At 41.3% G+C, this 27,689-nt stretch overlaps 1 protein-coding gene across 1 annotated transcript in view; it reads right to left on the reverse strand.

Annotated features, from left to right (window-relative positions):
• The window catches only part of LOC145402051 (nucleoprotein TPR-like), a gene marked incomplete at its 3' end in the record, with an annotated part of 419,889 nt that overhangs the window by 30,883 nt on the left and 361,317 nt on the right, over positions 1-27,689 (reverse strand). The gene's annotated exons all lie outside the window — the stretch shown is intronic.

Raw genomic sequence — 27,689 nt, forward strand, 5'->3', positions numbered from 1 at the left:
ATACAACCTTGTTGCACGCCCACAATGATCGTGAATCATTCACTCAGATGCCCATTTACCCTTACACATGGCTCACAACCATTATAAAAACTTGATGGCACCTAACAGCTTACCATCTACACCATACATGTGCAACACCTTCCACAATCAAACCCTATCTACTTTGTCGTATGCTTTTTCCAGATCCATAAATGCCATAAACACCTTATGTGTGTGTGGATGAAAGGATGCGAAGATGTGTAAAAGATGCAAGAGTGTATAGAGGTTGGGGGAGTGGACTTTCTGACCACTACTTGGTGGTGGCCAGAATTAGAATGCAAGTAAGATGGAGGAATAGAAGAAGGGAAAGACGAGAGGAAGGAGTAGCTGCAAGGAGAGTGGAAAGGTTACAAGAGGATGAGAAAAAAGCAGAATATAAGAGAGAAGTGGAGGAACGATTGGGCAAATATGAACTGGAGCAGATGGGAGACGTGGAAGGTGTGTGTAAGATATTTACAGAAGAAATATGTGCAGCATGTGATGTGGTGTGTGGAAGGAAGAGAAGATGGAGGGGGGTGCAAGGAACAGCATGGTGGACTGAAGAGGTGAAGCAGGCTGTGGCACAAAAGAAGAAAGCATACAATGAATGGATGAGAAATAGGGGCGTGGAAGAAGTTGAGAGGCGGAAGAGAGAGTTATATGTGGAAAGAAAGAGAGAGGTGAAAATATTAGTAAGAGAGAGTAAGAAGAGAGTGGATGAGGAATTTGGAAGGAATTTAAGTGTAAAGTGGAGGGACTGTAAGAACATGTTCTGGAGAGAAGTGAAAAGAGTAAGACAGGGTGGAAGTGAAGTTAGCAGGGGAGTTAAAGATAAAAATGGTAGATTACTAGTGGAGAAGGGAGAAAAAGTGAGCAGATGGAGAGAACACTTTAAGGAATTGTTGAACGTAGAGGATGGAAGTAATGCGAGTATAAGTGGCTGGGGAATGGCTGGGAGGAGGGAGGTGAGAAGACAGGAAGAAATCAGTAGGATAGAAGTTGTGGAAGCAATGAAGAAAGTTAAATCGGTGAAAGCCCCAGGAATTGATGGAGTGTGTGGTGAAATGCTGAAGCATGGGGGAGAGATAGTAGTAGAATGGATGTGGAAGATGTGCAGATTGGCCTGGGAGGAGGGTAGAGTCCCGGAGGATTGGAAGTCAGGTATAATTATTCCCTTGTACAAAGGAAAAGGGGAAAAAGAAGTGTGTGGTAATCATAGGGGCATTTGTCTTCTTAGTATAATAGGAAAAGTGTATGGTAGGATACTTATTGACAGAGTTAGAGAAAGAACAGAGAAATTAGTTGGAGAAGAACAGGGAGGCTTTAGGAAGGGAAGAGGTTGTGTAGATCAGATATTCATTCTTAGATCTTTAGTGGAAAAGTGTCTAAAGAAGGGAAAGAAGTTGTATGCGGCTTTCATGGATTTGGAGAAAGCATATGACAGGGTGGATAGACAAGGATTGTGGAAAGTGTTAAGAATATATGGAGTAGATGGGAAGTTGTTGAATGCTGTGAAGAGTATGTACGATGGTGCGAAGGCTGCAGTGCGTGTGGATGGTGAACTAAGTGAATTTTTCTCTTTGAAAGTTGGGTTGAAACAGGGATGTGTCATGTCTCCATGGTTGTTAAATCTGTACATGGATGGGGTAATAAAAAAGGTACAAGGTAGGGTAGTGGATGTTGGAGTGGCCCTGGTGAGAGAGGACAGTGTTTGGAAACTCCCTGTACTGTTGTTTGCAGATGATACTGTGTTGTTGAGTGAAGACGAAGGGGAGCTGCAGGGCTTGGTGGATGAGTTTGAGAGAGTGTGTAAGAAACGGAATCTAAAGGTGAATGTAGGGAAGAGTAAAGTGATGGTCTTTGAGAGAGGTGAAGTTAGTGAATGTACAGCGAGGTTGGATGGTGAGGAATTGGAAAATGTGAGTACGTTTAAGTACTTGGGTAGTGTGATGAGTAAGGATGGAGGTTTGGAGGGTGAAGTGCTTGAAAGGGTGCAGCAGGGAAGAAAGGTTGCTGGTTCTTTGAAAGCAGTGATAAGAAACAGGGAAGTGAGCATGGAAGTGAAAAAGTTACTACATGGCAGTATTGTGATACCAACTCTAACATACGGAAGTGAAGCTTGGACATTGTTGGAAGGACACAAGTCAAGAGTGAGAGCAGTGGAGATGAGTTATTTAAGAGGAGCCTGTGGAGTCACGTGGAGAGACAGGCTGACGAATGAGGATATAAAGGAGCGTTGTGGTGTGGATGTGGATGTGATAGGAAGCGTTATGAGGAACACACTGAGGTGGTTTGGCCATGTGGAGAGGATGGAGGGTGAAAGATTGACAAAGAGAGTGTATGTGAGTGAGGTGGAGGGGGGAAGAGGGAGGGGGAGGCCGAGGATGAGATGGAGGGATGGGGTGGAGAGGTATATGAGAGAGGGGGGTGTGAGTTGGGAGCAGGGCAGTGAAATGGCGGGGGACAGGGCGACTTGGAGGCGATTTGTTTGTGGCCACCCCAAAAGGGACTGAGGCGTCTGGCAATAGATAGATAGATAGACTTTATAGTCCTTCTCACAAGTCATCTCCATTGCCTGTCTCACTGCAAATATCTGACCCACACATCTGCCACTCCTAAAGCCACCCTGTTCGTCACTCACTAAGACTTCTGATATTTCTCTTATTTTCTCTATAACAATTCTTCCATATAAATTCCCTACAACACTCAACAGACTTATGCCACAATAATTCTTGCACTCACTTCGCTCACCCTTATTTTTTTGTACAGGGGTACAATCACAGCTTTCTTCCACTCTACTGGCACAGTTTCACTGATCCATGCCATCTTACATATCTCCAACAAGCACTTAATTCCGCTCTCTCCACTACACTTTTCTGCATACACCTCATCAACCCCAGCTGCTTTCCCATTTTTCAGCCGCTTCACAACGTTCTTCACCTCCGCAAGCGTCACGTTTCCTGGCACTGCACTCCTTTCCTGTACACCCCCAAAACTAATCATGTTAAGTCGCTCTGCTCTCTCCACTCCCATTCATCAGACTTTCAAAATATTCCTTCCATGTGGTTCTTACTTCATCCCCATGGGTTAATAATCTACACTTACATTCTTCACACTTTGACATTTTTTTCCACTGTCACTTCTACATTTCCACACCTTGTTCAAGAATAACTTCCTATTTTCAGAATAAACTGCATTCATTTTCTTTTTCTTAAATCATCATTTACCTCCTTTTTCCTCTTCACTAGTCTCTTCATGTGCTTTTTGCTCACAATATTTTCAGTTCTTATTTTAACTGAACCCCTGTCCTTTATCCACTCTAGCCACTTCTTCCTCTTTCCCTCCACTGCTCTCTTAACCTTATCATACCACCATGCCATACCTTTCTTCTTTGTGGTTACTTTTGCCACATCACACACCACTATAGCATTCCTAACAAAGCAATCCCTACATGCATTCCACAAGCTGTCCAGATCCATTTCATTCCAGTTCATTGATTCTAACTCCTCCCCTATTTTGGTTCTGTATTCAATTGCCATTTCTTTGATCCTCAGCTTCTCGACTTTCAGTCTCTCTGCCTGACTGCTCCTCTCTCTGTCTTGGTCCACCTCACTCCTCTCAGCTTGATCTTGCATACCACGAGCATATGATCCGACAGGCCTCCACATTGTCCTCTCACTGCCCTCGTATCAGCAACACTTCCCAGCATCGATTTCTCTATGGGCTTATAATCAATAAGGCTCCTTTCAAAACACCCTCCATTCCCTTTATTCCATGTATATTTATGTGCATCTTTGAGCCTGAAATAAGAATTACAAATTCAAAACCTCCTTTCCTGACATATGTTCTTCAGCTGCTTCCCAATATCATTCTCTCCTGGTACCCCATTATTACCCATTACAATATATCATTCACAGGACCAGTGCCTACTCTCTCATTCATGTCAACCACTACAGACACTTCAAAAATCCTGGACATTTCTCCTACTACTTCATCCAACTCATCCCCAAACATGTCTTTCTCTGTCTCACTCCCATCTTCACTTGGTGTTCATTTTGTTTTGTTTTCAAAGGCTCCAACGTGCTTGCATGCATCGGCCTTAGTCACCTAATGGTGGCTCTCCATGCTGCACGAACTATTGCAGCCTCCCTGTTCAGTCCCTTAACCCTGAGGTCACACTTAATGACCTCATCCCATGTCTTTCTAGGTCTACCCTTCATAACCCCACCCCCAATATTAACACTTCTCACCTTCCTCACCCAATTATCATCCCCCATCCTCTCCACATGCCCAATCCATCTCAATCTACCTCTCCTCATCACGACACCAATACACTCCAGTCTCATCTTACCTCTCAACTCTTCCATTGTAAACCCATCCCCCCCCAGACCTTGCATGCAGGGACACACTACACATCCACCTAGTCATTGTCATTTCTGTACGTCTGAGCCTGCGAATATCCTCCTCCTTTACTGCCCAGGTCTCACTACCATACAGCATTACACTCCTAACACATGCTGCATACAAAGACCCCTTAGCACGTAGGGAGTGTCCTCTTAACCCGCGCTGTCCCGGTGACGTGAATTAACGCGGCAACATTGCAAGGTCCCTAATTTGCACAATTTTCAATTTTCGCGAATGATTTCGCGAGTGATTTTTGGCATGTATACACGGGACACCTTCCTCTATTCCTCTACAAGATGGCAAGCAGGAACAATGCCTTACACCGCATATCCTCTCCCCCCCCCCCTGCAAGCCATTGTCTCGGCAATTCACCTGTTACCAGTGACCTGGCCAATAAAGACATTCAGGGCCAGAGTGATTCCCCAATCAATGACAATGTGGAGGACAAGGTTTACATAGCATTAGAGGAAGAAACAGTTAGAAATGATGATCAGGTAATGTGGGAAAAAAAAGGTCATGAATGGTGATGAGTCAGTGAGTGAAACAATGCTTATAATGCCTATATTACTGTTTGAAAACCAATATACTCTTGTATTACATATAAATTCGTACCAAGTGAATAAATAAATACTGTTTATGAGTGGATAAAATAGTTACCCTCCCATAGAACTCGTTTTCTTTGGTGCCAGCCTGTTAGAAAACCCAGTCAGGTAAAGAAGTACTCGCACCTAAATCCAGTATTTTAAACCTCAGGTGAGCGATTTCTCTATGAATTTTCGATGTTTCTCACCAAAAGCGGATGTTTGAACCCCCCCCCCAAAAAAGGTCCAAAAACGTCGGGATGGGGCGGGTTAATGTCAGGAGAGGTAAGAGCTCCCTGAACTTCTTCCAACCACTTCTCACCCTAGTTAAAGAGCTAGCTCCAGCCCCACCTCCAGCACAGAACATGTCTCCCAGATAACAAAACTCTTCCACACACTCAAGAGATTCACCATCAAGTTCAATCCTTTCACACCTGACAATCTCCACCTGCTCTCCTCGACACGCCATACACATAAAATCAGCACTATTTCGCACTCTACCTCTGATACCACTACATCTCTTGTGCACCCGTTTATCACAAACACCAAACAAGATGGAATTACTTCCCACGCCCTTGTGGCAAACTGTACATGGCCACTCTCCCTCGTCTTTGACAGTACCGTCACCAACCCTAGATATCATCACTTTTGTTTTATCTGCATTTACCCTTAAGCCTTTGTGCCCCATACCATCTCTCCACTTCCTAAACCTTTCCTCCACCTCCCTTTCGTTCTCTGCAATCAACATCAAATCATCAGCATACAACATCCTCCCATGGGAGTCCGTTTCTGAAGTCACATGAGAGGGCTTCAAGTACCATGATAAACAACAAGGGACTCAAAACTGACCCCTGATGCACACCAACGTTCACGGAATACTCATCACTCAAATCTCCACTCACTCTTACCTAGGTGCGAGCACCCACATACATAGCCATAACCATCCTAACCAAGCCTTCTCATTGCCCACTTCACCACCTCTCTAGGGACCCTGTCAAAGGCCTTTTCCAAATCAGCAAAAACAAAATACAGATCCCTTTTCTTCCCAACATATTTTTCCTGAAGCTGTCGAACAATGAATATGGCATCAGTGTCCCTCTACCTGGCATAGACCCAAACTGCATCTCATCAATATTCACTCTTTCTCTAATCAAACTTTCTAAAACTCTCTCCATTACCTTCATTATCTGATCTAAAAGCTTTATACCTCTATAATTTCCTACACTATACTAAATCACGGTCACTTTCACCTTCTCAAACTTGAACTTGACATGCATACATCTTGAGCTGATCCATTTGAAGTCTCTTATTCCACTCTTCCACATGTCATTTATCAACACGGCAACTCCTTCCTGGCACCTTCCTTGCATTTTCATGCCCGACCTTAGACATTTTACACCCTCCCACTCCTCCACTTCACACACTTTCATCTTTTTTTTACACAATGCCATCACGGCACATCTTGCACTCTCTAATACATTCACTACGTCCCCTCATTCACACCTCTCACATTTCACATGGACACGCAAATCTGCCCATTTGGTTGGCCCTGGACAGGTATTGGGCCCTCCGAGGCTCTCCGAAACTTCTGCCATGATTTAGTGATTTTAGATTGGGGAATCTGGGGGACACTTAACTCAGCCAAAAACTTTGGTTATATGATTACCACCCAGGGTAGCAACATTTGCATTAGCAATAATAAGAGAATAATATTGCAGCAGGCTGGTTTGCTTATGTCTGGTAGCTTCACTGACCAAACTGTAAGAACAACACAGGATAAGAAAGAAGAAGGCTCTCCCTCGCTCACATAACCTTTGGGCTGAAACTGGTAGAAAATGTTTGAGGGAATGACATAAGATTTTTATATGACATTTAATAAGGAGTATTGTGTGGTGGGGAGTCGGCCAGCAGAATGAATGCCTTAGTACCTATCCATCTACAGGAAAACCCCAATTTAACCCACTGCGCCTGGCACATATTCCCACGAGCCCTTTCCACAGCCAGGCATTCCTGAGAAAACTAATTTTAAACCTTCATATCTGTTAATACTGTACTTAACCAAAAATAAAAAAACAAAGTGTCATAACACTCATCAATCCTTCGACTTCAAGATGATTGCATCATATGGTCTGTGAAATGTGTGTAGGGAGAGTGAGTGAGTGGGGAAAGGGGGCAATTTTTGTTGTTTTTTTGCTGGTGTCCGTATGTGCGGCAGAGGTTCGGTGACACAACTAAGGCTTACGCATGCCTTCCACAATAATAACACTTCGATAACACTTCCAGAAGACCGAAATCCACCACCAACACTATTTACGTGAAAAATTTTCCATAATTGGCTGTACTTGCTGCTGGGAGGCCGGTAACCATAGCAACAATCTTGAGGAAGGCTGCCTGCTTGCCTCGCCACCACACCGCCTTACAGACAGGCAGACAGACTTTCTCTCTCTCTCTCTCTCACACACACACACACACACACACACACACACACACACACACACACACACACACACACAGTTGAGTTGCCAGAGAGGCAAGACACATACCACATCACTTCACGCTTGGCCAACCTTGGTCGCAACTGGCCATACCTAAATACAGTAGTGTCTTTATATGAGCCAAGCTCTGTACTAGGTTAAACTAAATGATGTTCTAATATAAAACAGAAAGTTTAAGTAAAAGTGTTGGTCAAATAACAGAATACAGCAAACTAGTGTAGGAATGTGCTGAGCAAGCTCATCAGCTGTTTAGTTTGCTTTGTGTACCAATGAATGCATACTTGTAGGTAGAATTGCCTTTCTCTTAGTACCACAAGATGACCACCATCCTTAGTAAAGCAAATTTGGAATGAGTTAAGAAAAGCGATAAAGGTTGAAAGCAGGATCATGATTTCTACCAGGAACTAGATGAAATGGAGATGTAAAATAAGCTTGTACAATGGGTACACAAAGTAGAGAAGGCATGTCAGAGTGAAATGGATGAAATTAAGAAGCAATTGCACATGCAGAAGGAACAAAATGAAAAAATAGTAAAGGAAGTAAACAAAAAAACACAACAATAGATGAGGTGTCAGTTGAGGTGGGTTCACTTAGAAGGAAGATTAGTGAAATGGCACGTACAGTTGTCAACCATGAGACTACAGTAAAACCTCGATATAATGGACTTCAATAGACCGGAATTCACTTTTATCAGACTCGAGGAGCTACCGGACTCAATTCCTTTATATCGGAAAATGTCTGATAAAGCCAGAAGCAGCCCGGACTGCCTGACCACTTCAGCTATGTTCACCACAATAATGTAAATAAAAGACATGTTTGTCAGTGTACAATACTGTATTATTATATATTTTATACCGTTTGATTAATGTAGTGAAGGTATACCACAGTACAGTACTGTAATGCTACTGAAAACAGTTTAAAAACCGTTGGTGCTATCCGGACTGATGTCTGATATATCGGAAAAAGTCCGGATTAGCAGGTGGAAGTCCAGATGTCGTTTTTATCAGAATTTCTCTTTTTTCGGAATGGCTTGGGCCCCAATTAGTCTGTTGTAGTGAGGTCTTACTGTATTATGGAAGAGTTCAGAAATGTGACAGAGACAATTATGCAAGCAACCAGTGTGATAGATCAGAGCAGTGATATTAAGGAGAAGATAACCCAGGTCATTGAAGCAATGCAAAGCTACAAAAATGATGTGAAAACTGTGTATGCTGAAATGGCGAATGTAAAGAAAGACTTACAAACAAGGGTCGAAGAAAAAAACATTAAAAAGGAATTGAAAAAAATTATCCAAAACAAACCAAAACTGGTCAAAAATTCAGCAGATATCAACAAATCTATAGTAATCACTGGTATAGAGGAGAAAGAAATAAAAAACAAAATTTCAAGAGACAAAAAAGGAGATGGCAATTGTAATGAGCATACTGAAGAAAGTATCAGAGGAAATCTGTAATAAAGACATAGAGGAACACAAAAGGCTAGGGAAATATGAGAGAAATATGTCAAGGCCACTGAAATTAACCTTCCAGAGTGTAAACACTGTGGAGGAGATACTAAAAAATGCAAACTTATGGAAAAACTGGAATTCAAAAACATATGGCTAAAAAGATGCCTAACACAAGAGGAAGTGGGATTACTAAAACAGAAGAGGGAGGAGGCAAAAACAAAGAATGAGGGAAGATCAGAGGACGAGAAGAATACATTTTTTTTAACATGGTAAGTAGAACGCAGGTACGAAAGTGGTACATAACAAGAAGTAAATAAAAACGAGGAAGATAATAGACCAAAGTCATGACAAGTATGTAAACAAGATGATTAGGTTGATGTACTCAAATATAGATGGAATGGTATCTAAACTACTAGAGATGAATAATTATATCAACAAAAAGGAACCACATACTATCTGCCTAACTGAAACAAAACTAACATTAAGGATATCAAACAATACCCTAAACCTAGATGAATACAATATATGAAGAAGAGATAAGAACTCAAAAAATGGAGGAGGAATTGTAATATTAACAAAGAAAAATCTACTAGTCAAAGAAATAAAATACAGTCCATATACCCTCACAAGTAGAACTGATTGCAGTAGAGATTCATACATCTGATGGGAAAGTAACTGTGGCAAATTTATATATGCCTCCCAGATCAAACACTTGGGAAAGAGGTGAATATGAAGACCTGGCAGAGAGTACAATTCAGAGTTTAAGGGCATTACTACATAGAATGAAAGAGAAATCTAAAGAATTACATTAACTGGAGATTTCAATAAAAATATAAATTGGAATACTCTAGGCATAAAAAGCCATGAAAGCTGTTGGGACCAAAAGCTCCTGGATCTTGTGCAGGAGCTTTTCCTAACATAACATGTAAAGGAAAACACCAGAAATAAAAGACCTGATGTACCATCAGTACTAGATCCTATATTTACAAGGCAAGAAAATGATATTAACAATATAATATATCACCCTCCATTTGGCAAAAGTGACCATGCAGTATTAACTTGCAGCTTCAGGACTGCATATGACATACTTAACAGTAATGAAAGTTACAAAAAAAGTGTAAACTACAAAAAGGGCAACTATCATGACCTAAAGCAATACTTCTTAGAAATAGTTTGGGAAAAAGGGCTTAGAGGACAAGATGTAAATGTCGTACAGTATGTAGAAAATTCTGTGAACTTTATGAAACAGAAGTCCAAAGTTACAACCCACAGCACAATGAAGGAGAAAAGAAATAATGAAATGGTTTAATAAAGAAAGTAAAAAATCAAAAGAAAAAAAAGAGATTTGTTATAGAAAAGATACAGAAGACACAACAGTGAGAGGGCATATAATAAATATAAAAAGGCATGAAACGATGATACAAGAATATGGAGAAGCCCAAAGACAGTTTGAGGAAGACATCATAAATAAGTGTAGTGATCAACCGAAGCTATTTTACAGCAACATCTGAAGCAAAACCAATGTAAAAGATAAAATACAATCCATTATGGATGAGGGGATCATCTATACACATGAGAAAGATATTTGTGAAGCACTAAATAAAAGTTTCCAATCAGTTTTTCAGCAGAAAATAATTTTGAAAAGGATAATATGGAACATGAAAGCTCACACATATTACTATACATACACATATCAGAAAAAGAAATATAGAAGAAATTAAGTAAATCAGATAAAGGAAAAGCAAATGATCCTGACAAAATTTCTAGTTGGGTGCTATATAAATGTGCAAAGGAGTTAAGTAGACCATTACCTTCAATATGCAAGGAATCCTTGGGTCAAGGCAAACCTGCTGATATTTGGAAGAAAGCAAACAATCTTTCCTTATTCCAGAAAGGGAAAAGACAAAATCCACTCAACTACTGACCAGTATCATTAACCAGTGTTGTAAGATACTGGAAAGGCTGGTAAGAAAAGTTTGGGTAAACCATCTACAAGTACATAATATGATAACAGAAAGGGAGTTTGGTTTCAGAAAGTGGAAATCATGTGTTACTAACCAATGAAGCTACTATGACAGAGTTGCAGTCACATTACAGAAAAGAGAAGGTGGGTGGACAGTATCTATCTAGATTTCAAGAAAGCTTTCGACAAAGTACCGCACCAAAGACTTTTACGGAAACTGTACCATCAAGGTGGAATCCGAGGCAAACTGTACTGCTGGCTGCAAGATTTTCTCAGAAAAAGGGAAATGAGAACAATGCTAAGGGGAAATTACTCACCATGGAGGGAAGTGGCTAGTGGGGTTCCTCAGGGCTCAGAGCTGGGACCAATTATGTTTTTAGTGTTTATAAATGACACAGATAGTAACACTGGAAATGAAAGCTATCTAAAGCTACAAACAAGAATTACTAACACAGACTCTTGTAGAAAGCTACTAGTGGAATTAAATAAACTTCATTAATGAAGCGATAAATGGCAAATGGAATTCAATGTGGACATGTGTCATGTAACTAAGTTTGGTAAAAGTGAGAAAAGACCACATTGAGATTATGAGTTAGGAAATGAAACCCTACACATATCAGAAAGAACGAAGGACCTAGGAATGATTATCAATAACAGACTGCCTCCAGACGACCTCATCAGTGAGAAGGTACGGAACAAGTATACACTGCTTGCAATTACGAGAACAGCAATCACATACATAAATGAAGACATGTTGAGGAAGATAATAACATCATTGATCAGACCAACCCTGGAGTACGCATCAGTAGTTGGAATCTTCATATCAAGAAACACATGGATAACACTGAAAAAGTTCAAAGGGCCACTACAAGATGAGTACGAAGCTTAAGGGATCTAAGCTATGAAGAAAGACTAGAAAAACTGAATCTGCCAACACTACAGGAGAGAAGGAAAAGAGGGGACATGATTATGCTATATAGATGAATATCATGAATGAAGAAAACAGACATAAATGAGCATATAACCTATGGGGAAGCGTCAGTATCAGGACACTGCAAAAAACGCATAAAAAGAGAGGCAATAAAGACGTAAGGAAATTTAGTTTCCCAATTAGGGCAACTGATCAGTGGAATGCACTACCAAATGAAATAGTGTGTGCCAAAACAATTCATAAATTTAAGGATATGTATGATAAAAATGGTTTAATACATGGGACAGTAAAAGCTTGACTCATTCCTGTAAAGATACAATTAGGTAAGAACACACACACACACACACACACACACACACACACACTGACGTATGTTTGGCTTGCATTGTTGCTCGATTCTGGCACCGCTGTACAACTAGAAGTCTGGGTATTACAACTACTACAAATACTACTATTACCACTACTACTACTACAACTACCACTACCACTATTACTACTACCACTATTACTAACACTACTACAAATACTACTATTACTACAACTATCACTACTACAACTACTACTACTACTACTACCACTACTACTCCAACTACTACTACTACGAAAAAAAAAAAAAAAATTATGAACAAAAGTTATTCACATACTGTCCATAACTGAAAATAAAGGAATCCCTGTACTTTCCGGACACCCCACTTACCGGACATAGTGGGCCTGGACCATCGTAACCCAAAAATGGCCAAAAAAAGAAAAAAATTGCCCCAAAATCCGAATTTTTTCTGACCCATAATTTGAAATTGCCGCGCGCAGCACGGCACCAAGCAGCTATTTACATCACGACCCCTTTACCCCTTCCTTCCTCCCCCCTCCCCAGTCACGGTTGCCATTCGGTATTTTTCATTACCAAATGTGGGCCAATTTGGTATTGAAAAGTTCGTTTGGCAGTGAATCAGCATGATCCATTACCAAACGGATTTTTCACATGTATGAAGATATAGAGAATGAAGGTGGCCTGTCTGGTTTCTTTGATTAATCTGCTAGCATACATAGTGGAAAAATAAACATGCTCCTCATTATAAAGAGAGTGATTATTTCCATTTGTACATATAATTAATGAAGAATAAATGCTTCCTTTAAGAATCTGGTAATCTATCTATCTATCTATTGTCAGACGCCTCAATCCCGTTTGGGGTGGCCACAAACAAATCGCCTCCACGTCTCCCTGTCCCCCGCCATTTCACTGCCCTGCTCCCAACTCACACCCCCCTCTCTCATATACCTCTCCACCCCATCCCTCCATCTCATCCTCGGCCTCCCCCTCCCTCTTCCCCCCTTCACCTCACTCACATACACTCTCTTCATCAGTCTCTCACCCTCCATCCTCTCCGCATGGCCAAACCACCTCAGTGTGTTCCTTATAACACTTCCTATCACATCCACATCCACAACACAACACTCCTGTATATCTTCATTCGTCGGCTTGTCTCTCCATGTGACTCCACAGGCTCCTCTTATCCCTTTAACTGCGGGTGTCATCCCAGAATGACATTGCAAAAACTGGACCAAACCGCGGGTGTCATTCTCGAATGTTTGTGAATATTTTGAATACCCCGCGTTTTTTCCGTGCGCCAATTGTTTCAAGGGAGAGTAGCTATTAAGTTCTTTCACTCCAGCCGACCCCCACCTCCCTCCTCCCACCCCCCAGGCCCCCACCTCCCACCCCCCGGGCCCCCCACCCCACCCCTGACCAACACGCATCAGTATCTGTCCAGCTGTGTGAGTGACAACACCGCTGATGTGGCAGTGAAGTGCAGGCAATTACAGTGCCTTTTAACTGCCTCAGTGAACACAGAGTGGGTGTTTATCGTATGTGCAGTGTTCATATATGTTTATAGTATTATTATCAGAATGAGGTTGGCATTTGGTAATGGTGTGTGAACGAAAAATAGTGATTACAACACCGCTGATGTGGCAGTGAAGTGCGGGCAATTACAGTGCCTTTTACCTGCCTCAGTGAACACAGGGTGGGTGTTTATCGTATGTGCAGTGTTCATATATGTTTAAAGTATTAGTATCAGAATGAGGTTGGCATTTGGTAATGGTGTGTGAACGAAAAATAGTGATTACAACACCACTGATGTGGCAGTGAAGTGCGGGCAATTACAGTGCCTTTTACCTGCCTCAGTGAACACAGAGTGGGTGTTTATTGTATGTGCAGTGTTCATATATGTTTAAAGTATTATTATCAGAATAAGGTTGACATTTGGTAATGGTGTGTGAGTGAAGGTAATGGTGTGTGAGCGAAAAATAGTGATTTTAGATTGCTCACTTCTAGCGGCACTGCCCATCCAGTGATAGTCAACGAAATCATGAAACCTACATCACTGCAAAGCCGAAGGTTAGTACTTTCTAATGGTACCTTATTTTTTGCTCTAGATTTATTCTGTGCAGAGTTATAAAGGTTTAAATTTTGTTTACATTTTGGCTGAAACCCCCGCGGGAGAGGCCAGTCGGGGCAAAACAATGCCCGTAGTTAAAGGGTTAAATAACTCATTTCCACTGCTCTCACTCTAACTTGAGGAGTTTGGTAATGTGGCTGAGTTCAGATCTGGCAATCCTGTCCCCAGTTACTGCCTAACCTTCATTCAGGGAAGACGTCCATCGCAGTGGATGCCACACATGCTTGTTTTTTATGAATAAACAGTGAATAAACTGCAATACCTCACCACTAGACCCCATGGGAATTTACAGTGTTGTGCAGTGTTAAGAAATTAGAATTTAGAGTGAAATGGATTGAGTGTGGAGTGCAAAGTGGCGGTTGAAACTGGCATGGTGCAATTAAGAAGAATGTGCGCTGTTAAACATTTATAACTCACAGTGCAAAGAATTAAGTGTAGCACAACACATGAAGAGAAGACAGGGGGGGGGGGGTTGCAAGGAACAGCGTGGTGGAATGAAGAGGTGAGACAGGCTGTGGCACAAAAGAAAAAAGCATACAATGAATGGATGAGAAATAGGGGTGTGGAATTGAGAGCCGGAAGACAGAGTTATATGTAGAAAGAAAGAGAGAGGTAAAAAGATTAGTAAGAGAGAGTATGAAGAGAGTGGATGAGGAATTTGGAAGGAATTTGAGTGTAAAGTGGAGGGACTGTAAGAAAGTGTTCTGGAAAGAGATGAAGAGAGTAAGACAAGGTGGAAGTGAAGTTAGCAGGGGAGTGAAAGATAAAAAGATAAAAAATCTGTACATGGATGGGGTAATAAAAGAGGTACAAGATAGGGTAGTGGATGCTGGAGTGGCCCTGGTGAGAGAGGGTAGTGTTTGGAAACTCCCTGTACTGTTCTTTGCAGATGATACTGTGTTGTTGAGTGAAGACGAAGGGGAGCTGCAAGGCTTGGTGGATGAATTTGGGAGAGTGTGTAAGAAATGGAATCTAAAGGTGAATGTAGGGAAGAGTAAAGTGATGGTCTATGAGAGAGGTGAAGTCAGGGAATGGAAAGCAAGGTTGGATGGTGAGGAATTGGAAAATGTGAGTACAATTAACCCGTCACGTCACGAGCTATTTCGCACCTCTGACACCCCACAATCCCGAGGTATTTTCGGAAAAATTTTTTTTGGCTAAAACCTCCGCTTTTGGTGAGAAACATCGAAGTTTCATAGAGAAATCGCTCACCTGAGGTTTAAAATACTCGATCCAGGTAGCAGTACCTCCTTACCTGACTGGGTTTTCTAACAGGCTGGCACCAAAGAAAACGAGTTCTATGGGAGGGTAACTATTTCACACCACTCATAAATGGTATTTATTTATTTACTTGGTACAAATTTATATGTAGTACGAGAGTATGTTGGTTTTCAAACAGTAATATGGGCATTATAAGCACTGTTCCACTTACTAACTCATCACCATACCTGACCTTCTTTTGCCACATTACCTGATCATCATTTCTGACTGTTTCTTCCTCTAATGTTATGTAAACTTTGTCCTCCACATTGTCATCGATTGGGGAATCACTCTAGCCCTGAATGTCTTTATTGGCCAGGTCACTGGTAACAGGTGAATTGCCGAGACAATGGCTTGCAGGGGGGGGGGGAGGTTATGTGGTGTAAGGCATTGTTCCTGCTTGGCATCTTGTAGAGGAATAGAGGAAGGTGTGCCGTGTATACGTACGAAAAATCACGCGCGAAAATTGAAAATTGTGCAAATTAGGGACCTTGCAATTGCATGACGTACCAGTATGTCATCGAGACTGGCAAATGCAAAATGTTGCAACGTACTTATACGTCGACGGGACGTCTCGGGTTAAGTACTTGGGTAGTGTGATGAGTAAGAATGGAGGTTTGGAGAGTGAAGTGCTTGAAAGGGTACAGCCGGGAAGAAAAGTTGCTGGTTCCTTGAAAGCAGTGATAAGAAACAGGGAAGTGAGCATGGAAGTGAAAAAGTTACTACATGACAGTATTGTGATACCAACTCTAACATATGGAAGTAAAGCTTGGACATTGTTGGAAAGGCACAAGTCAAGAGTGAGAGCAGTGGAAATGAGTTATTTAAGAGGAGCCTGTGGAGTCACATGGAGAGACAGGCTGACAAATAAGGATATAAAGGAGCATTGTGGTGTGGATGTGGATGTGATATGAAGCATTAGGAGCAATACACTGAGGTGGTTTGGCCATGTGATGATGGAGGGTGAAAGACTGACGAAGAGGGTGTATGTGAGTGAGGTGGAGGGGGGGAGAGGGAGGGGGAGGCCGAAAATGAGATGGAGGGATGGGGTGGAGAGGTACATGAGAGAGTGGGGTGTGAGTTGGGAGCAGGGCAGTGAAATGGTGGGGGGCAGGGAGACGTGGAGGCGATTTGTTTGTGGCCACTCTGAACGGGATTGATGCATCTGGCAATAGATAGATAAGACTAGTGGAGAAGGGAGAAAAAGTGAGCAGATGGAGAGAACACTTCAAGTAATTGTTGAACATAGAGGATGGAAGTGATGCAAGTATAAGTGACTGGGGAATGGGTGGGAGAAGGAGGGAGGTGAGAAGACAGGAAGAAATCAGTAGGATAGAAGTTGTGGAAGCAATGAAGAAAGTTAAATTGGGGAAAGCCCCAGGAATTGATGGAGTGTGTGGTGAAATGTTGAAGCATGGGGAAGAGATAGTAGTAGAATGGATGTGGAAGATGTGCAGATTGGCCTGGGAGGAAGGTAGAGTTCCAGAGGATTGGAAGTCAGGTATAATTATTCCCTTGTACAAAGGAAAGGGGAAAAAGAAGTGTGTGATAATCATAGGGGCATTTGTCTTCTTAGTACAATAGGAAAAGTGCATGGTAGGATACTTAGTGACAGAGTTAGGGAAATAACGGAGGAATTAGTTGGGGAAGAACAGGGAGGCTTTAGGAAGGGAAGAGGTTGTGTAGATCAGATATTCATTCTTAGATCTTTAGTGGAAAAGTTTCTAGAGAAGGGAAAGAAATTGTATACGGCTTTCATAGATTTGGAGAAAGCATATGACAGGGTCAATAGACAAGGATTCTGGAAAGTATTAAGAATATATGGAGTAGATGGGAAGTTGTTGAATGCTGTGAAGAGTATGTATGACAGTGCTAAGGCTACAATGTGTGTGGATGGTGAACTGAGTGAATTTTTCTCTTTGAAGGTTGGGTTGAAACAGGAATGTGTCATGTCTCCATGGTTGTTCAATCTGTACATGGATGGGGTTATACATGAGGTACAAGGTAGGGTAGTGGATGTTGGAGTGGCCCTGGTGAGAAAGGACAGTGTTTGGAAACTCCCTGTACTGTTGTTTGCAGATGATACTGTGTTGTTGAGTGAAGACAAAGGGAAGCTGCAAGGCTTGGTGGATGAGTTTGGGACAATGTGTAAGAAACAGAATCTAAAAGTGAATGTAGGGAAGAGTAAAGTGATGGTCTTTGAGAGAGGTGAAGTCAGTGAATGTACAGCGAGGTTGGATGGTGAGGAATTGGAAAATGTGAGTACATTTAAAGTAATCCCTCTAATATCTGAACGCCCAATATGCGAACATCCCCACTAACCTGTCATAATCGTCCCGGGATCCGATATTCCCAAAATGGGCCAAAAACCACAAAAAATTCGAAAAGAATCTGACTTTTTTCCCACCCATATCTTGAAATTGCTGCCTGGCACCGAACAGCTGTTACACCATGGTCCCTTCACCCCTTCCTTCCTCCCCCCTCCCCCCCCCTGTCAGGGTTGCCATTTGGTATTTTTCATTACCAAGTGTGGGCTAATTTGGTAATGAAAAATTCATTTGGTAATGAATCAGAATAATGCATTACCAAATGGATTTTTCACATGTATGAGGATACATAGGATGGAGATGGTGGATTGTTTGCTCTCTCTGATTAATCTGCTACCCTACATAGCGTGAAAATAATCAACATGGTGTTAATTATAAGGAGAGTGATTACATGTATTTCCACTTGTATATATAATTAGTGAAGAATTTGGTAATGAAAAGTTAAATTTGGTAATGAAAGTTGAGGAGATTGGTAATATGGCCGTTGCGATCTGGCAACTCTGTTACCCTGCCATCATCAACAGTCACTGCCTAACTCTGATTGAGAGCAGATGCTCATAGCAATGCAAGCCACAGTTGCTTGTTTTTTGTGAATAAACAGTGAATAAACTGCAATACCTCGCCACTAGAACACAAGGGAATTTACAGTGTTGTGCAGTGTTCAGAAATTAGAATTTAGAGTGCAGAGGATTAACTGTGGACTGCAAACTGGCATTTCAAACCAGTCCAGGAGCCAGGGACTTGTAAGTACCCAGAATGTTTAATATTGTATAAACTCACCTCTACAACCTCATTTTATGGTTCTTTTGCATTCATTTCAGTCTTTTATGTCCCTTATTGGTGTGATTTGGGTCTTAAATAGGTGCAATGCATGTCCAGAGGGAGTTGTATAGGTGTTTCTCTGAGTTAGGGTTCATAACTACAAGTCCATAAGCTGGGGCCCAATATCCGGAGAGGACCACTATCCGGACCTGCCTATGGCTCTATTACGTCGGATATTGGAGGGATCACTGTACTTGGGTAGTGTGATGAGTAAGGATGGAGGTTTAGAGAGTGAAGTGCTTGAAAAGGTACAGCAGGAAAGAAAGGTTCTGGTTCCTTGAAAGCAGTAATAAGAAACAGGGAAGTGAGCATGGAAGTGAAAAAGTTACTACATGACAGTAATGTGATACCAACTCTAATGTGTGAAAGTGAAGCTTGGACGTTGTTGGAAGGGAACAAGAGTGAGAGCAGTGGAAATGAGTTATTTAAGAGGAGCCTGTGGAGTCATATGGAGGGACAGGCTGACAAATGAGGATATGAAGAAGCATTGTGGTGTGGATGTGAATGTGATATGAAGCGTTAGGAGGAATACACTGAGGTGGTTTGGCCATGGGGAGAGGATGGAGGGTGAAAGACTGATGAAGAGAATGTATGTGAGTGAGGTGGAGGGGGGGAGAGGGAGGGGGAGGCCAAGGATGAGATGGAGGGATGGGGTGGAGAAGTATATGAGAGGAGGGTGTGAGTTGGAAGCAGGGCAGTGAAATGGCGGGGGACAGTGGGACGTGGAGGCGATTTGTTTGTGGCCACCCCGAACAGGATTGAGGCGTCTGGCAATAGATAGACAGATAGACAGACAACATTATATTACTATACGTGCTTCAAGAGCATTTTCAAAACTACCCGAGTCTTAACCCCTTAACCGCAGGGCGTCACTTTCGTGATGCTTGGGAGCAAGGGATCATACAGCGGGGCGTCGCTTTTGTGATCCTGTGTTATTTTGAATTCGCCCGGGCTTTCAAGTGGTGGCTTGTATCATCTATCAGTACTGCCAATGTCCAACACTAGTCAGCACTCCTAATCTCATTTGTACTCCCATCCATTGTTGACAATATAGCCATTTCTCCCCGTTCTTGACTCCCCTCCCTACCTCCCCTCCATTACCCTATCCTCTCGCCTGCCCGGCCGTGCTATGCTAAGTAAATCTTCCCTGGAATTTTCCACTGATTTCATCCATTGAAATAAGCCCTATGCCCTGTTCTTATACCAAATAATATATACAAAAAGGAAATAAGGTAAGTGAGAGTGCCATACACCTGGAATTGGCTAATTATCACCTGACAACACCTCACGTGCACTCGTTCGCTAATTTTCGCTGTTTATTTCCACTTGAAATATGCTGTATAATCTATTCTTGTAATAAAAATATATATAAGAAAGGATGGGAGAAGCCTAAGTGATATTTACATTCACCTGGAACTACCTAATTATTGCAGGCCACCACACTGTATTCTACGCTAAGTAAATTTTCCCTGGAATTTTCCACTGATTTCATCCATTGAAATAAGCCCTATGCCCTATTCTTATACCAAATAATATATACAAAAAAGAAATAAAGTAAGTGATAGTGCCATACATGTGGAATTGGCTAATTATCACCTGACAACACGTCACGTGCACTCGTTCACTAAGTTTCGCTGTTTATTTCACCTTGAAAAATGCCGTATAACCTATTCTCGTAATAAAAATATATACTGTATAAGGAGGGAAGGGAGAAGCCTAAGTGATATTTACATTCACATGGAATGCTGTGAAGAGTATGTACGATGGTGCGAAGGCTGCAGTGCGTGTGGATGGTGAACTAAGTGAATTTTTCTCTTTGAAAGTTGGGTTGAAACAGGGACGTGTCATGTCTCCATGGTTGTTCAATCTGTACGTGGATGGGTTAATAAAAGAGGTACAAGGTAGGGTAGTGGATGTTGCAGTGGCCCTGGTGAGAGAGGATAGTGTTTGGAAACTCCCTGTACTGTTGTTTGCAGATGATATTGTTTTGTTGAGTGAAGACTAAGGGGAGCTGCAAGGCTTGGTGGATAAGTTTGGGAGAGTGTGTAAGAAACGGAATCTAAAGGTGAATGTAGGGAAGAGTAAAGTGATGGTCTTTGAGGGAGGTGAAGTCAGTGAATGTACAGCGAGGTTGGATGGTGAGGAGTTGGAAAGTGTGAGTACGTTTAAGTACTTGGGTAGTGTGATGAGTAAGGATGGAGGTTTGGAGGGTGAAGTGCTTGAAAGGGTACAGCAGGGAAGAAAGGTTGCTGGTTCTTTGAAAGCAGTGATAAGAAACAGGGAAGTGAGCATGGAAGTGAAAAAGTTACTACATGACAGTATTGTGATACCAACTCTAACATATGGAAGTAAAGCTTGGACGTTGTTGGAAGGACACAAGTCGAGAGTGAGAGCAGTGGAAATGAGTTATTTAAGAGGAGCCTGTGGAGTCACATGGAGAGACAGGCTGACGAATGAGGATATAAAGGAGCGTTGTGGTGTGGATGTGGATGTGACAGGAAGTGTTATGAGGAACACACTGAGGTGGTTTGGCCATGTGGAGAGGATGGAGGGTGAAAGACTGGCGAATAGAGTGTATGTGAGTGAGGTGGAGGGGGGAAGAGGGAGGGGGAGGCCGAGGATGAGATGGAGGGATGGGGTGGAGAGGTACTGTATATGAGAGAGGGGGGTGTGAGTTGGGAGCAGGGGAGTGAAATGGCAGGGGATAGGGCGACTTGGAGGCGATTTGTTTGTGGCCACCCCAAACGGGATTGAGGCGTCTGGCAATAGACAGATAGGAACTACCTAATTTATTATGTATTGTCTAGATTTCCTGCCAATCATTTCATAGCTATGTATTAGAAGCTGTCACAAGGCTGACGCTTGGTAGTACTGCATTCCCCTAGGCAGGCCACCAGTATCAGTTTACTGTTTTCTTTCAAGGTGAAAGTAAGTCGGATTCACGCCTGTCAAATTCCGCCGCTTTTTAGCCCCACGCAAAGGGCCCTCTGACCTCTACCCCCAACTAAACCTCGTGTAGAAAGAGGTAAAGGGCTGACAAATGATAGAGAGTGACTACGATCTTTCTGGTGAGTAAAACAGTGCAAGTGGAATTGTAAATAATGTGTAAATAATGTGTAAACAGCAAGTGAAAGCAATGAATGTAAATATAAGTGAACAGTGGAAAATAGTTTTATAAGTTACTGCAAGTGACAGTGCCTAAGACAGTGTAAATAAAATAGAAATGTAAATAATGTAAATAAAATAGAGAATGTAAGTAGAAATGTAAACGAGTAGTATTATAAGAATACAAGTACAGTATATATACTAGGAGTAATGAAAGTGAAAGTTTCACTCTAGCATGTATGAATACTATGAGTTATGAAAGTGAAAGTGAAAGCGACATTCACTCTAAACGCTAGTACAGTATACAGGACAAGAAAGTGAATGCTACGTATTTTACTGAGAGAAAAATTGAATGCCTACAGTGACAATAAACTACTATTACTGAAGGAAATTTATTGATAAAGACTGTAGATATATATAAGTGTTATATAGCAATAGAAATATAAAGTGTGTGGGGTTTTATGAATAATAAATGACAGAACACCAGCGGCGAACGATCGCAAGTGGGCAGGTCATACGCCCTCGTAATTTTCATTGCTTTCACAGTGTTTTTTTTGGGGGGTATGGATTCCAAACTATTTGAGAATCATAGAATAGTGTTTCTAGTGATAATACCAGGCTGTGGTAATCATATTATGGGTTGTCAGGAACTGTAAAGTGGAGACTTCGTTACCCAACTTCAGAGGTCTCTACAAGTCCTACGGTACTCGACGAAGGCTCAACAAACATCCCAGGAGAAAGCTGAAGGTATGTGCCATATGCATATAAAATTTTAATATTCTAGGACTAATAACTGATTTTTGGCAAATATTTTTAGAGAGTCTGTCGGAGCACGAATATGCCCGCGGGAACCGCACGTCAAAGCAAAACAAGCCCGAGGTTTAGGGGTTAAAGAGTTAGAGAAGGCAGCCACAGCCGTGCTGTAAGTACAGTCCCCTGTACACTGCTAGGCCTAAGTATTTTCCATACTTCTAATTCCTCATTCTCTGGTTCCTTGTCATTTATTTCATGCTTTATGTCCATTATTGGTGTGAACAGGGTCTTAAATAGGTTTAAATAAGTGCTATGGATGTCCGGTAGGGAGTTATTTAGGTGGCTTTCAAAGTTAGGCTGGGTTAGGGTCCTTAAGAACCAGTCCAGGAGCCAGGGGCCCACTTTTTGGACAGGACCACTTTCCGGACATGCCTTTGGCTCTATTACATCAGACAGTGGAGGGATTGCTGTACTGTATTTTCCACTAACACAAACATTTTTTCTTGTGATTTAAACCTTTTCATCATAATAAATATATGCACACAAAAACTTTCAGTAAAAAAATAAGTGACTGATTCCATCATGAAACAAACTTTCTGCTTCCATTATTCACATAAATAGACAGAGCAGTGATGCGAGGCACGTCTTTTCCTCCTCCCTTTCTCCACTCCACTATATTTTCCACTATAAATTTTTTTTTCCTGTGATTTGCACTTTTTCATCATAACAAACACCTATCTATCTATTGCCAGACACCAAAATCTCATAAGGGGTGGTCATTTGACTTTGAGTTATTTGTTTTATGGGGAGGGGCACTAACCCTCCACCAACCCACTTTTTTACACGTAGGGAGCATGTATGGTTTGGTTATATGTTACCACCCAGCACTGTAAATGGTTTCTTGGCTTACAGGAAACCACTTGGATTGTCACTCTATGTAAAACCATCTGTAAAGGAAAGAAAAGCAGTAAGATGTGACAGGAAAGATGGGAGAAATAGGAAAAGAGAAGGGCAGGCACAGAAAAAGAATAATAAAGGTTAAGGAAGAAGTAGGCGGCCCTACATCAAGTGAGTGGATGGTGGTCGCCACCACCTACCACCATGCAGGTCATAATATGGCTATATGGACCTGTATGAGTAGAGGGAAAATAAAGGCCGGAAGAAACACAGAAACATCAAGAAGAGAGGCAGGATAGGAAAGCAGAAGAGGACAGTAACGAGAGAAAGACTAGAGACAAAAAGGCCCCTAATAGTCACCTCTTACGATAAGCAGGGATACTGGGGAAGTATTCTTTCCCTCCCTCCCCCTGGGGAGGGGGGAAAGAATACTTCCTCAGTAAGAAAATTAAAGAAAGAAAATTAAATGGAAGAAATTTCATCCATCTTTGAGTATGTAGTGTAAGTTTCTTCCATTCTTCTGAAATAAATTCATTTTTCTTAAAGATGTGAAGTGAATTGTCTGGCATACCTAGCAATGTATTATTTAGCTTCCCAAACCCAGGCTATGACTCAAGGAATCATTCATAAAGTTATGGTACATTTACCACACGGGAGAAAACATCTGACATTAAGCTACCGCCTCACTGCTTGGGATCGTAGTGGAGAGTCGTGTAAACGTACCAGCGACCTTCATTCCCTTCCCATAACTGTTTACGGTTTTTTATAGCTCACACTAACTGAACGTCACTGGCAACGGTACTGTAAAGAGTTGTTAAATGTCGGGGTTATTAAGGGGTTAATAGAATACATTTAATGTTTGCATCAATACTCTCTCTTTCACATTTAAACACAAAAACGAACAAAAGAATGAGTGCTAAATGTACGTTTAACTTTCATCAGAAAGACCTTATCAATTCATATTCCTCCAGTTTATTTTATGTATTTTTCCAACTTTAGGATAGGTTAGGTTTGGTTAAATTGTTAGGTATTGTTAAACTCAGTTAGGTTAGGTTTAGTTAAATGCTTAGGACAGTTCCTTCCAACATTACACTGAGGAATGAAACATGAGCTGTCACAGCCATACAGCTACAAACAACGGGGAAACAGATTTAATAAGCAACGTTTATTTATGGGTAATGCATTACAGTATCAGTGGTTCATGGTCTAAGCAATTAAAGGTAAATGTCATTTTCAGGAAGGCATCAAGAATTAGCAAATATCTGTATCAATAATTAGCGAGGGGGGCTGGAACGTAACCCTCGCTAATTGGGGGGGGGGTATACTGTATGATATTGTGCAATATTGTAATCAATACAGTACTATACCTGAATCTGAAAAATACAGAAATTAGTGAACTTATACAAGTGTGACGAAACAACAGGCCTAAAAGTCACAGATAACACTTCCTGGACTGCCGAGATGATTCCGAATGTCCGCCGAACAATCAAAGACTTTTGTAAATGGGACTATTTCTCAAAACTGCTAAAACATCAGATCTACCGAATAATCAGCTGCCGAATAATTGGACTTTTATTGTACGCAGGTAACTAAAGCATGACTCAGATGCGTGCAGGAGGGTTGCCAATGGCTGCATGTGGTGAGAATAACCCACAGAATATTCAAACAATGATGCGAAAATCATGAGGGCTTTGAGGAGGATGAGTGAGTGCTAAGGAGCACCACATGTCCCCTAGCCTCGAGGGGGATAGCAAGGATGACTACCAGGACCAGACATGGACTTACAAGAACTATGTGCTGAGAGGTGTTTGATATTTTCTGACCTGTTTTTCATGATTTTCAGATTTTATTTGTGGGTTTTAGTGAGTTATTTACAGGTGTTAGGATTTGGCCAGCTTCTCTTATGGTTGTTAGGCCATTTAGATTGGCTTTAAACATTTTTTTCTTATTCATTTGGGTAAGTTTAGGACTTGGTTAGGGGGGAAACCCAAGACACAAAAACACATCCCTATACTGTACATATTAAATTGTCCCCAATTTACGATACCCCGCCTAGTGATGGGTTTTTACTTAACCAACTGCATCATTAAAATGGGGTTTGCATGTATAATTTTATTTATCTAGCTCTCTACCTGATATTTACCCTTTCATTTCCAGTGGAAAATTATGTTCTGATATTTGAAAATGGGGCTGCATTTTTCTTGCGCTTTTCTTTGAGCTGTCACATGCTGTACAATGGCTGCTCACTGTAATATGTGTGTGTGTGTGTGTGTGTGTGTGTGTGTGTGTGTGTGTGTGTGTGTGTGTGTGTGTGTGTGTGTGTGTGTGTGTGTGTGTGTGTGTGTGTGTGTGTGTGTGTGTGTGTGTGTGTGTGTGTGTGTGTGTGTGTGTGTGTGGAGACGTTCCCCATAGCAGCTCGGAGACAGCGGTGTTATTAAAGCAAAGCAATGGATGTTTTCACCATACTCGATGTGTTTTGAGGTGAATGACTGTGTTAGTAAATTCTGAAGTTAGGAATGCTTTCTTAATTTTTGATGGTGAAAGGCAAACAGCAGTGTCAATGAGGGAGTGTTACTGCGAGAAGAGTGTAGAGACAGCTGTATGCCTTGTTCCCAAACAACCTCGCTACATTGAAGTTCAGTTGTAAAACACTGTAATTTGCTTTTTGTTTAGTGGGTGTATACAAGTGCTACATTTTTTTCATTATTATCACTGTGGGGGTATTTAGAGGTTAGTAAGAGTGCATAAACAGTGATGGCACTGAAGGAGCATGTCAGTTGAGCAGAAAAGACTCGTGTTGTATTTCATTTGGTTTGTTAGTTTCAGGATACTTTGCCCGTTAAGGAAGTGAATGTATTGTCTGTAGGTAATGAGACATCTGGAGCAAGTTACAGTAGTATCACATCACACTGAATCGAGATTGAATGTGGGAAAATACCGTAACAGCGGAGGTGTGGGGTACATGTCTGACAAGTACGGGGTACTTTTAGGGTAATGAAAATGCTGTAAACATTCCTTGTCTATCTATCTATAAATAATCTTAGCTGTTTTGTAATCATCATCATCATTATATTAATCATCATCTTCCTTCACCTTTATCATTCTTTTTCTGTGTCTGCCGTCCTCTCTTCCTATTTTTCCCATCTTTTGTGTCACTTTTTATTACTCTTCTTTCATTTTTACATGGTTTTACATTGAGTGATAAGCCTAATGGTTTCCTGTAAGCCGGAAAGCCATTCACAAGGCTGGATGGTAACCATATAAACAACCCATACGTGTTAACAAGTGGGTTGGCGGAGAGTAAGTGCCCCTCCCCGTAAAACAACAAACTCAAAGACAAATGGCCAACCCTTATGGGATTATGACGTCTGGCTATAGACAGATAGATATATTGTAAATGATTTTTTAAAATCTGTTTGTGTTATCTGTGACTGCAATATACAGTACATGCAGGCAACTGATTTGGAGGTAACATGTATTCCTACTTTTAATGGCCTTTATATTTTCTTAAATGAATGAAAGAATGAATTTCATTGAGTTTTGCTGTTTTAAATTTATTTCAAGAAAAATAATACTTATCTCTATGTATTGATAAATATTAATTATACTTTAATGGAGATGAACATTAATTCTCAAATTACTGTATGAAAAGAATCAGACAGTTCATAAACATAAACAGTGTTAAGACGGTGTCATGGAACAAAGTAACTTTTTGTAAGGAAGGAGTTGTTTGTTTTCTTGTACCCTTCCTTTACATAAAAACAAAGAAACCAATGACTGATACACAGTACTGAATAGAAATTCCGAAAGGTGAGTGTGAATTTAAGTAAAAACTACTCATGTCATGCAACCTTTCTGCAGTCTTGATCGTAAAAAACTTTTTTCTCAGAACTATCCTTCCAGAATTGAGATGCATCTTTCAACTGCAGCATTTTATATGCCGCAAAATACGGTACTACATCACTATCCACCAATATGTCACCTTCTGGCACCCCCTTGGCCACTACATGCCATTAAGAGTCTACTGTACTTTGGTGGGAATGATAAAAGTTACAAGAGTCAATCTCTGTTGCCACTTGTCATAACTCTTTAGAATTCATGTTATAACCTCCTTGTTAGTCCAGAATTGTCATCTGAACTACCTTTACTTAACCTGACCCCTTCAGACAATAGAAGGTGCACACACATGCATGCACGCACATACGCATGCACAACACACACACACACACA

This window comes from Coenobita brevimanus, chromosome 57 (assembly GCF_032717465.1).
Source record: "Coenobita brevimanus isolate Jiangsu-jjx chromosome 57, ASM3271746v2, whole genome shotgun sequence".
In the NCBI taxonomy this organism is placed as follows: Eukaryota; Metazoa; Arthropoda; class Malacostraca; order Decapoda; family Coenobitidae; genus Coenobita; species Coenobita brevimanus.